The sequence below is a fragment of the Aulonocara sp. 'chitande type north' Nkhata Bay genome, unplaced genomic scaffold (genome assembly GCF_057382095.1).
Source record: "Aulonocara sp. 'chitande type north' Nkhata Bay isolate Kocher_YH1m ecotype deep benthic unplaced genomic scaffold, A_spYH_male_GT1.1 unmapped_scaffold_40, whole genome shotgun sequence".
NCBI classification, from domain to species: Eukaryota; Metazoa; Chordata; class Actinopteri; order Cichliformes; family Cichlidae; genus Aulonocara; species Aulonocara sp. 'chitande type north' Nkhata Bay.
Window position 1 is genome coordinate 1 of NW_028234372.1, and position 11,444 is coordinate 11,444.

Sequence of the window (11,444 nt, forward strand, 5' to 3'; positions counted from 1 at the left end):
TATATGAAGTTGTTCAAAAACGCTTTATTTCGCCAAGACAATGCGTTTCTCACTGTTACATGCATTTGAATGGGAAACTCGCCTGAAACAAAGTATAGGTTTTCATTATGTGAATAATTTTAAAATCTTAGCTCAAACGGCTGCAAAACCTGTTTGCCCAGCACGGGGATATTGAGTTCTATAAGATAAAGCCATAAACATGTTTGTCTGAGTCTTCTATCAAAAGTTACAGCGATTTATATGAAGTTGTTCAAAAACGCTTTATTTCGCCAAGACAATGCGTTTCTCACTGTTACATGCATTTGAATGGGAAACTCGCCTGAAACAAAGTATAGGTTTTCATTATGTGAATAATTTTAAAATCTTAGCTCAAACGGCTGCAAAACCTGTTTGCCCAGCACGGGGATATTGAGTTCTATAAGATAAAGCCATAAACATGTTTGTCTGAGTCTTCTATCAAAAGTTACAGCGATTTATATGAAGTTGTTCAAAAACGCTTTATTTCGCCAAGACAATGCGTTTCTCACTGTTACATGCATTTGAATGGGAAACTCGCCTGAAACAAAGTATAGGTTTTCATTATGTGAATAATTTTAAAATCTTAGCTCAAACGGCTGCAAAACCTGTTTGCCCAGCACGGGGATATTGAGTTCTATAAGATAAAGCCATAAACATGTTTGTCTGAGTCTTCTATCAAAAGTTACAGCGATTTATATGAAGTTGTTCAAAAACGCTTTATTTCGCCAAGACAATGCGTTTCTCACTGTTACATGCATTTGAATGGGAAACTCGCCTGAAACAAAGTATAGGTTTTCATTATGTGAATAATTTTAAAATCTTAGCTCAAACGGCTGCAAAACCTGTTTGCCCAGCACGGGGATATTGAGTTCTATAAGATAAAGCCATAAACATGTTTGTCTGAGTCTTCTATCAAAAGTTACAGCGATTTATATGAAGTTGTTCAAAAACGCTTTATTTCGCCAAGACAATGCGTTTCTCACTGTTACATGCATTTGAATGGGAAACTCGCCTGAAACAAAGTATAGGTTTTCATTATGTGAATAATTTTAAAATCTTAGCTCAAACGGCTGCAAAACCTGTTTGCCCAGCACGGGGATATTGAGTTCTATAAGATAAAGCCATAAACATGTTTGTCTGAGTCTTCTATCAAAAGTTACAGCGATTTATATGAAGTTGTTCAAAAACGCTTTATTTCGCCAAGACAATGCGTTTCTCACTGTTACATGCATTTGAATGGGAAACTCGCCTGAAACAAAGTATAGGTTTTCATTATGTGAATAATTTTAAAATCTTAGCTCAAACGGCTGCAAAACCTGTTTGCCCAGCACGGGGATATTGAGTTCTATAAGATAAAGCCATAAATGTTTGTCTGAGTCTTCTATCAAAAGTTACAGCGATTTATATGAAGTTGTTCAAAAACGCTTTATTTCGCCAAGACAATGCGTTTCTCACTGTTACATGCATTTGAATGGGAAACTCGCCTGAAACAAAGTATAGGTTTTCATTATGTGAATAATTTTAAAATCTTAGCTCAAACGGCTGCAAAACCTGTTTGCCCAGCACGGGGATATTGAGTTCTATAAGATAAAGCCATATGTTTGTCTGAGTCTTCTATCAAAAGTTACAGCGATTTATATGAAGTTGTTCAAAAACGCTTTATTTCGCCAAGACAATGCGTTTCTCACTGTTACATGCATTTGAATGGGAAACTCGCCTGAAACAAAGTATAGGTTTTCATTATGTGAATAATTTTAAAATCTTAGCTCAAACGGCTGCAAAACCTGTTTGCCCGAGCACGGGGATATTGAGTTCTATAAGATAAAGCCATAAACATGTTTGTCTGAGTCTTCTATCAAAAGTTACAGCGATTTATATGAAGTTGTTCAAAAACGCTTTATTTCGCCAAGACAATGCGTTTCTCACTGTTACATGCATTTGAATGGGAAACTCGCCTGAAACAAAGTATAGGTTTTCATTATGTGAATAATTTTAAAATCTTAGCTCAAACGGCTGCAAAACCTGTTTGCCCAGCACGGGGATATTGAGTTCTATAAGATAAAGCCATAAACATGTTTGTCTGAGTCTTCTATCAAAAGTTACAGCGATTTATATGAAGTTGTTCAAAAACGCTTTATTTCGCCAAGACAATGCGTTTCTCACTGTTACATGCATTTGAATGGGAAACTCGCCTGAAACAAAGTATAGGTTTTCATTATGTGAATAATTTTAAAATCTTAGCTCAAACGGCTGCAAAACCTGTTTGCCCAGCACGGGGATATTGAGTTCTATAAGATAAAGCCATAAACATGTTTGTCTGAGTCTTCTATCAAAAGTTACAGCGATTTATATGAAGTTGTTCAAAAACGCTTTATTTCGCCAAGACAATGCGTTTCTCACTGTTACATGCATTTGAATGGGAAACTCGCCTGAAACAAAGTATAGGTTTTCATTATGTGAATAATTTTAAAATCTTAGCTCAAACGGCTGCAAAACCTGTTTGCCCAGCACGGGGATATTGAGTTCTATAAGATAAAGCCATAAACATGTTTGTCTGAGTCTTCTATCAAAAGTTACAGCGATTTATATGAAGTTGTTCAAAAACGCTTTATTTCGCCAAGACAATGCGTTTCTCACTGTTACATGCATTTGAATGGGAAACTCGCCTGAAACAAAGTATAGGTTTTCATTATGTGAATAATTTTAAAATCTTAGCTCAAACGGCTGCAAAACCTGTTTGCCCAGCACGGGGATATTGAGTTCTATAAGATAAAGCCATAAACATGTTTGTCTGAGTCTTCTATCAAAAGTTACAGCGATTTATATGAAGTTGTTCAAAAACGCTTTATTTCGCCAAGACAATGCGTTTCTCACTGTTACATGCATTTGAATGGGAAACTCGCCTGAAACAAAGTATAGGTTTTCATTATGTGAATAATTTTAAAATCTTAGCTCAAACGGCTGCAAAACCTGTTTGCCCAGCACGGGGATATTGAGTTCTATAAGATAAAGCCATATGTTTGTCTGAGTCTTCTATCAAAAGTTACAGCGATTTATATGAAGTTGTTCAAAAACGCTTTATTTCGCCAAGACAATGCGTTTCTCACTGTTACATGCATTTGAATGGGAAACTCGCCTGAAACAAAGTATAGGTTTTCATTATGTGAATAATTTTAAAATCTTAGCTCAAACGGCTGCAAAACCTGTTTGCCCAGCACGGGGATATTGAGTTCTATAAGATAAAGCCATATGTTTGTCTGAGTCTTCTATCAAAAGTTACAGCGATTTATATGAAGTTGTTCAAAAACGCTTTATTTCGCCAAGACAATGCGTTTCTCACTGTTACATGCATTTGAATGGGAAACTCGCCTGAAACAAAGTATAGGTTTTCATTATGTGAATAATTTTAAAATCTTAGCTCAAACGGCTGCAAAACCTGTTTGCCCAGCACGGGGATATTGAGTTCTATAAGATAAAGCCATATGTTTGTCTGAGTCTTCTATCAAAAGTTACAGCGATTTATATGAAGTTGTTCAAAAACGCTTTATTTCGCCAAGACAATGCGTTTCTCACTGTTACATGCATTTGAATGGGAAACTCGCCTGAAACAAAGTATAGGTTTTCATTATGTGAATAATTTTAAAATCTTAGCTCAAACGGCTGCAAAACCTGTTTGCCCAGCACGGGGATATTGAGTTCTATAAGATAAAGCCATAAACATGTTTGTCTGAGTCTTCTATCAAAAGTTACAGCGATTTATATGAAGTTGTTCAAAAACGCTTTATTTCGCCAAGACAATGCGTTTCTCACTGTTACATGCATTTGAATGGGAAACTCGCCTGAAACAAAGTATAGGTTTTCATTATGTGAATAATTTTAAAATCTTAGCTCAAACGGCTGCAAAACCTGTTTGCCCAGCACGGGGATATTGAGTTCTATAAGATAAAGCCATAAACATGTTTGTCTGAGTCTTCTATCAAAAGTTACAGCGATTTATATGAAGTTGTTCAAAAACGCTTTATTTCGCCAAGACAATGCGTTTCTCACTGTTACATGCATTTGAATGGGAAACTCGCCTGAAACAAAGTATAGGTTTTCATTATGTGAATAATTTTAAAATCTTAGCTCAAACGGCTGCAAAACCTGTTTGCCCAGCACGGGGATATTGAGTTCTATAAGATAAAGCCATAATGTTTGTCTGAGTCTTCTATCAAAAGTTACAGCGATTTATATGAAGTTGTTCAAAAACGCTTTATTTCGCCAAGACAATGCGTTTCTCACTGTTACATGCATTTGAATGGGAAACTCGCCTGAAACAAAGTATAGGTTTTCATTATGTGAATAATTTTAAAATCTTAGCTCAAACGGCTGCAAAACCTGTTTGCCCAGCACGGGGATATTGAGTTCTATAAGATAAAGCCATAAACATGTTTGTCTGAGTCTTCTATCAAAAGTTACAGCGATTTATATGAAGTTGTTCAAAAACGCTTTATTTCGCCAAGACAATGCGTTTCTCACTGTTACATGCATTTGAATGGGAAACTCGCCTGAAACAAAGTATAGGTTTTCATTATGTGAATAATTTTAAAATCTTAGCTCAAACGGCTGCAAAACCTGTTTGCCCAGCACGGGGATATTGAGTTCTATAAGATAAAGCCATATGTTTGTCTGAGTCTTCTATCAAAAGTTACAGCGATTTATATGAAGTTGTTCAAAAACGCTTTATTTCGCCAAGACAATGCGTTTCTCACTGTTACATGCATTTGAATGGGAAACTCGCCTGAAACAAAGTATAGGTTTTCATTATGTGAATAATTTTAAAATCTTAGCTCAAACGGCTGCAAAACCTGTTTGCCCAGCACGGGGATATTGAGTTCTATAAGATAAAGCCATAAACATGTTTGTCTGAGTCTTCTATCAAAAGTTACAGCGATTTATATGAAGTTGTTCAAAAACGCTTTATTTCGCCAAGACAATGCGTTTCTCACTGTTACATGCATTTGAATGGGAAACTCGCCTGAAACAAAGTATAGGTTTTCATTATGTGAATAATTTTAAAATCTTAGCTCAAACGGCTGCAAAACCTGTTTGCCCAGCACGGGGATATTGAGTTCTATAAGATAAAGCCATAAACATGTTTGTCTGAGTCTTCTATCAAAAGTTACAGCGATTTATATGAAGTTGTTCAAAAACGCTTTATTTCGCCAAGACAATGCGTTTCTCACTGTTACATGCATTTGAATGGGAAACTCGCCTGAAACAAAGTATAGGTTTTCATTATGTGAATAATTTTAAAATCTTAGCTCAAACGGCTGCAAAACCTGTTTGCCCAGCACGGGGATATTGAGTTCTATAAGATAAAGCCATATGTTTGTCTGAGTCTTCTATCAAAAGTTACAGCGATTTATATGAAGTTGTTCAAAAACGCTTTATTTCGCCAAGACAATGCGTTTCTCACTGTTACATGCATTTGAATGGGAAACTCGCCTGAAACAAAGTATAGGTTTTCATTATGTGAATAATTTTAAAATCTTAGCTCAAACGGCTGCAAAACCTGTTTGCCCAGCACGGGGATATTGAGTTCTATAAGATAAAGCCATAAACATGTTTGTCTGAGTCTTCTATCAAAAGTTACAGCGATTTATATGAAGTTGTTCAAAAACGCTTTATTTCGCCAAGACAATGCGTTTCTCACTGTTACATGCATTTGAATGGGAAACTCGCCTGAAACAAAGTATAGGTTTTCATTATGTGAATAATTTTAAAATCTTAGCTCAAACGGCTGCAAAACCTGTTTGCCCAGCACGGGGATATTGAGTTCTATAAGATAAAGCCATATGTTTGTCTGAGTCTTCTATCAAAAGTTACAGCGATTTATATGAAGTTGTTCAAAAACGCTTTATTTCGCCAAGACAATGCGTTTCTCACTGTTACATGCATTTGAATGGGAAACTCGCCTGAAACAAAGTATAGGTTTTCATTATGTGAATAATTTTAAAATCTTAGCTCAAACGGCTGCAAAACCTGTTTGCCCAGCACGGGGATATTGAGTTCTATAAGATAAAGCCATAAACATGTTTGTCTGAGTCTTCTATCAAAAGTTACAGCGATTTATATGAAGTTGTTCAAAAACGCTTTATTTCGCCAAGACAATGCGTTTCTCACTGTTACATGCATTTGAATGGGAAACTCGCCTGAAACAAAGTATAGGTTTTCATTATGTGAATAATTTTAAAATCTTAGCTCAAACGGCTGCAAAACCTGTTTGCCCAGCACGGGGATATTGAGTTCTATAAGATAAAGCCATAAACATGTTTGTCTGAGTCTTCTATCAAAAGTTACAGCGATTTATATGAAGTTGTTCAAAAACGCTTTATTTCGCCAAGACAATGCGTTTCTCACTGTTACATGCATTTGAATGGGAAACTCGCCTGAAACAAAGTATAGGTTTTCATTATGTGAATAATTTTAAAATCTTAGCTCAAACGGCTGCAAAACCTGTTTGCCCAGCACGGGGATATTGAGTTCTATAAGATAAAGCCATATGTTTGTCTGAGTCTTCTATCAAAAGTTACAGCGATTTATATGAAGTTGTTCAAAAACGCTTTATTTCGCCAAGACAATGCGTTTCTCACTGTTACATGCATTTGAATGGGAAACTCGCCTGAAACAAAGTATAGGTTTTCATTATGTGAATAATTTTAAAATCTTAGCTCAAACGGCTGCAAAACCTGTTTGCCCAGCACGGGGATATTGAGTTCTATAAGATAAAGCCATAAACATGTTTGTCTGAGTCTTCTATCAAAAGTTACAGCGATTTATATGAAGTTGTTCAAAAACGCTTTATTTCGCCAAGACAATGCGTTTCTCACTGTTACATGCATTTGAATGGGAAACTCGCCTGAAACAAAGTATAGGTTTTCATTATGTGAATAATTTTAAAATCTTAGCTCAAACGGCTGCAAAACCTGTTTGCCCAGCACGGGGATATTGAGTTCTATAAGATAAAGCCATATGTTTGTCTGAGTCTTCTATCAAAAGTTACAACGATTTATATGAAGTTGTTCAAAAACGCTTTATTTCGCCAAGACAATGCGTTTCTCACTGTTACATGCATTTGAATGGGAAACTCGCCTGAAACAAAGTATAGGTTTTCATTATGTGAATAATTTTAAAATCTTAGCTCAAACGGCTGCAAAACCTGTTTGCCCAGCACGGGGATATTGAGTTCTATAAGATAAAGCCATATGTTTGTCTGAGTCTTCTATCAAAAGTTACAGCGATTTATATGAAGTTGTTCAAAAACGCTTTATTTCGCCAAGACAATGCGTTTCTCACTGTTACATGCATTTGAATGGGAAACTCGCCTGAAACAAAGTATAGGTTTTCATTATGTGAATAATTTTAAAATCTTAGCTCAAACGGCTGCAAAACCTGTTTGCCGAGCACGGGGATATTGAGTTCTATAAGATAAAGCCATAAACATGTTTGTCTGAGTCTTCTATCAAAAGTTACAGCGATTTATATGAAGTGGTTGAAAAACGCTTTATTTCGCCAAGACAGTGTGTTTCTCACTGTTACATGCATTTGAATGGGAAACTCGCCTGAAACAAAGTATAGATTTTCATTATGTGAATAATTTTAAAATCTTAGCTCAAACGGCTGCAAAACCTGTTTGCCCAGCACGGGGATATTGAGTTCTATAAGATAAAGCCATAAACATGTTTGTCTGAGTCTTCTATCAAAAGTTACAGCGATTTATATGAAGTTGTTCAAAAACGCTTTATTTCGCCAAGACAATGCGTTTCTCACTGTTACATGCATTTGAATGGGAAACTCGCCTGAAACAAAGTATAGGTTTTCATTATGTGAATAATTTTAAAATCTTAGCTCAAACGGCTGCAAAACCTGTTTGCCCAGCACGGGGATATTGAGTTCTATAAGATAAAGCCATATGTTTGTCTGAGTCTTCTATCAAAAGTTACAGCGATTTATATGAAGTTGTTCAAAAACGCTTTATTTCGCCAAGACAATGCGTTTCTCACTGTTACATGCATTTGAATGGGAAACTCGCCTGAAACAAAGTATATGTTTTCATTATGTGAATAATTTTAAAATCTTAGCTCAAACGGCTGCAAAACCTGTTTGCCCAGCACGGGGATATTGAGTTCTATAAGATAAAGCCATAAACATGTTTGTCTGAGTCTTCTATCAAAAGTTACAGCGATTTATATGAAGTTGTTCAAAAACGCTTTATTTCGCCAAGACAATGCGTTTCTCACTGTTACATGCATTTGAATGGGAAACTCGCCTGAAACAAAGTATAGGTTTTCATTATGTGAATAATTTTAAAATCTTAGCTCAAACGGCTGCAAAACCTGTTTGCCCAGCACGGGGATATTGAGTTCTATAAGATAAAGCCATAAACATGTTTGTCTGAGTCTTCTATCAAAAGTTACAGCGATTTATATGAAGTTGTTCAAAAACGCTTTATTTCGCCAAGACAATGCGTTTCTCACTGTTACATGCATTTGAATGGGAAACTCGCCTGAAACAAAGTATAGGTTTTCATTATGTGAATAATTTTAAAATCTTAGCTCAAACGGCTGCAAAACCTGTTTGCCCAGCACGGGGATATTGAGTTCTATAAGATAAAGCCATATGTTTGTCTGAGTCTTCTATCAAAAGTTACAGCGATTTATATGAAGTTGTTCAAAAACGCTTTATTTCGCCAAGACAATGCGTTTCTCACTGTTACATGCATTTGAATGGGAAACTCGCCTGAAACAAAGTATAGGTTTTCATTATGTGAATAATTTTAAAATCTTAGCTCAAACGGCTGCAAAACCTGTTTGCCCAGCACGGGGATATTGAGTTCTATAAGATAAAGCCATATGTTTGTCTGAGTCTTCTATCAAAAGTTACAGCGATTTATATGAAGTTGTTCAAAAACGCTTTATTTCGCCAAGACAATGCGTTTCTCACTGTTACATGCATTTGAATGGGAAACTCGCCTGAAACAAAGTATAGGTTTTCATTATGTGAATAATTTTAAAATCTTAGCTCAAACGGCTGCAAAACCTGTTTGCCCAGCACGGGGATATTGAGTTCTATAAGATAAAGCCATAAACATGTTTGTCTGAGTCTTCTATCAAAAGTTACAGCGATTTATATGAAGTTGTTCAAAAACGCTTTATTTCGCCAAGACAATGCGTTTCTCACTGTTACATGCATTTGAATGGGAAACTCGCCTGAAACAAAGTATAGGTTTTCATTATGTGAATAATTTTAAAATCTTAGCTCAAACGGCTGCAAAACCTGTTTGCCCAGCACGGGGATATTGAGTTCTATAAGATAAAGCCATATGTTTGTCTGAGTCTTCTATCAAAAGTTACAGCGATTTATATGAAGTTGTTCAAAAACGCTTTATTTCGCCAAGACAATGCGTTTCTCACTGTTACATGCATTTGAATGGGAAACTCGCCTGAAACAAAGTATAGGTTTTCATTATGTGAATAATTTTAAAATCTTAGCTCAAACGGCTGCAAAACCTGTTTGCCCAGCACGGGGATATTGAGTTCTATAAGATAAAGCCATAAACATGTTTGTCTGAGTCTTCTATCAAAAGTTACAGCGATTTATATGAAGTTGTTCAAAAACGCTTTATTTCGCCAAGACAATGCGTTTCTCACTGTTACATGCATTTGAATGGGAAACTCGCCTGAAACAAAGTATAGGTTTTCATTATGTGAATAATTTTAAAATCTTAGCTCAAACGGCTGCAAAACCTGTTTGCCGAGCACGGGGATATTGAGTTCTATAAGATAAAGCCATAAACATGTTTGTCTGAGTCTTCTATCAAAAGTTACAGCGATTTATATGAAGTGGTTGAAAAACGCTTTATTTCTCCAAGACAGTGTGTTTCTCACTGTTACATGCATTTGAATGGGAAACTCGCCTGAAACAAAGTATAGATTTTCATTATGTGAATAATTTTAAAATCTTAGCTCAAACGGCTGCAAAACCTGTTTGCCCAGCACGGGGATATTGAGTTCTATAAGATAAAGCCATAAACATGTTTGTCTGAGTCTTCTATCAAAAGTTACAGCGATTTATATGAAGTTGTTCAAAAACGCTTTATTTCGCCAAGACAATGCGTTTCTCACTGTTACATGCATTTGAATGGGAAACTCGCCTGAAACAAAGTATAGGTTTTCATTATGTGAATAATTTTAAAATCTTAGCTCAAACGGCTGCAAAACCTGTTTGCCCAGCACGGGGATATTGAGTTCTATAAGATAAAGCCATATGTTTGTCTGAGTCTTCTATCAAAAGTTACAGCGATTTATATGAAGTTGTTCAAAAACGCTTTATTTCGCCAAGACAATGCGTTTCTCACTGTTACATGCATTTGAATGGGAAACTCGCCTGAAACAAAGTATAGGTTTTCATTATGTGAATAATTTTAAAATCTTAGCTCAAACGGCTGCAAAACCTGTTTGCCCAGCACGGGGATATTGAGTTCTATAAGATAAAGCCATATGTTTGTCTGAGTCTTCTATCAAAAGTTACAGCGATTTATATGAAGTTGTTCAAAAACGCTTTCTTTCGCCAAGACAATGCGTTTCTCACTGTTACATGCATTTGAATGGGAAACTCGCCTGAAACAAAGTATAGGTTTTCATTATGTGAATAATTTTAAAATCTTAGCTCAAACGGCTGCAAAACCTGTTTGCCCAGCACGGGGATATTGAGTTCTATAAGATAAAGCCATAAACATGTTTGTCTGAGTCTTCTATCAAAAGTTACAGCGATTTATATGAAGTTGTTCAAAAACGCTTTATTTCGCCAAGACAATGCGTTTCTCACTGTTACATGCATTTGAATGGGAAACTCGCCTGAAACAAAGTATAGGTTTTCATTATGTGAATAATTTTAAAATCTTAGCTCAAACGGCTGCAAAACCTGTTTGCCCAGCACGGGGATATTGAGTTCTATAAGATAAAGCCATATGTTTGTCTGAGTCTTCTATCAAAAGTTACAGCGATTTATATGAAGTTGTTCAAAAACGCTTTATTTCGCCAAGACAATGCGTTTCTCACTGTTACATGCATTTGAATGGGAAACTCGCCTGAAACAAAGTATAGGTTTTCATTATGTGAATAATTTTAAAATCTTAGCTCAAACGGCTGCAAAACCTGTTTGCCCAGCACGGGGATATTGAGTTCTATAAGATAAAGCCATAAACATGTTTGTCTGAGTCTTCTATCAAAAGTTACAGCGATTTATATGAAGTTGTTCAAAAACGCTTTATTTCGCCAAGACAATGCGTTTCTCACTGTTACATGCATTTGAATGGGAAACTCGCCTGAAACAAAGTATAGGTTTTCATTATGTGAATAATTTTAAAATCTTAGCTCAAACGG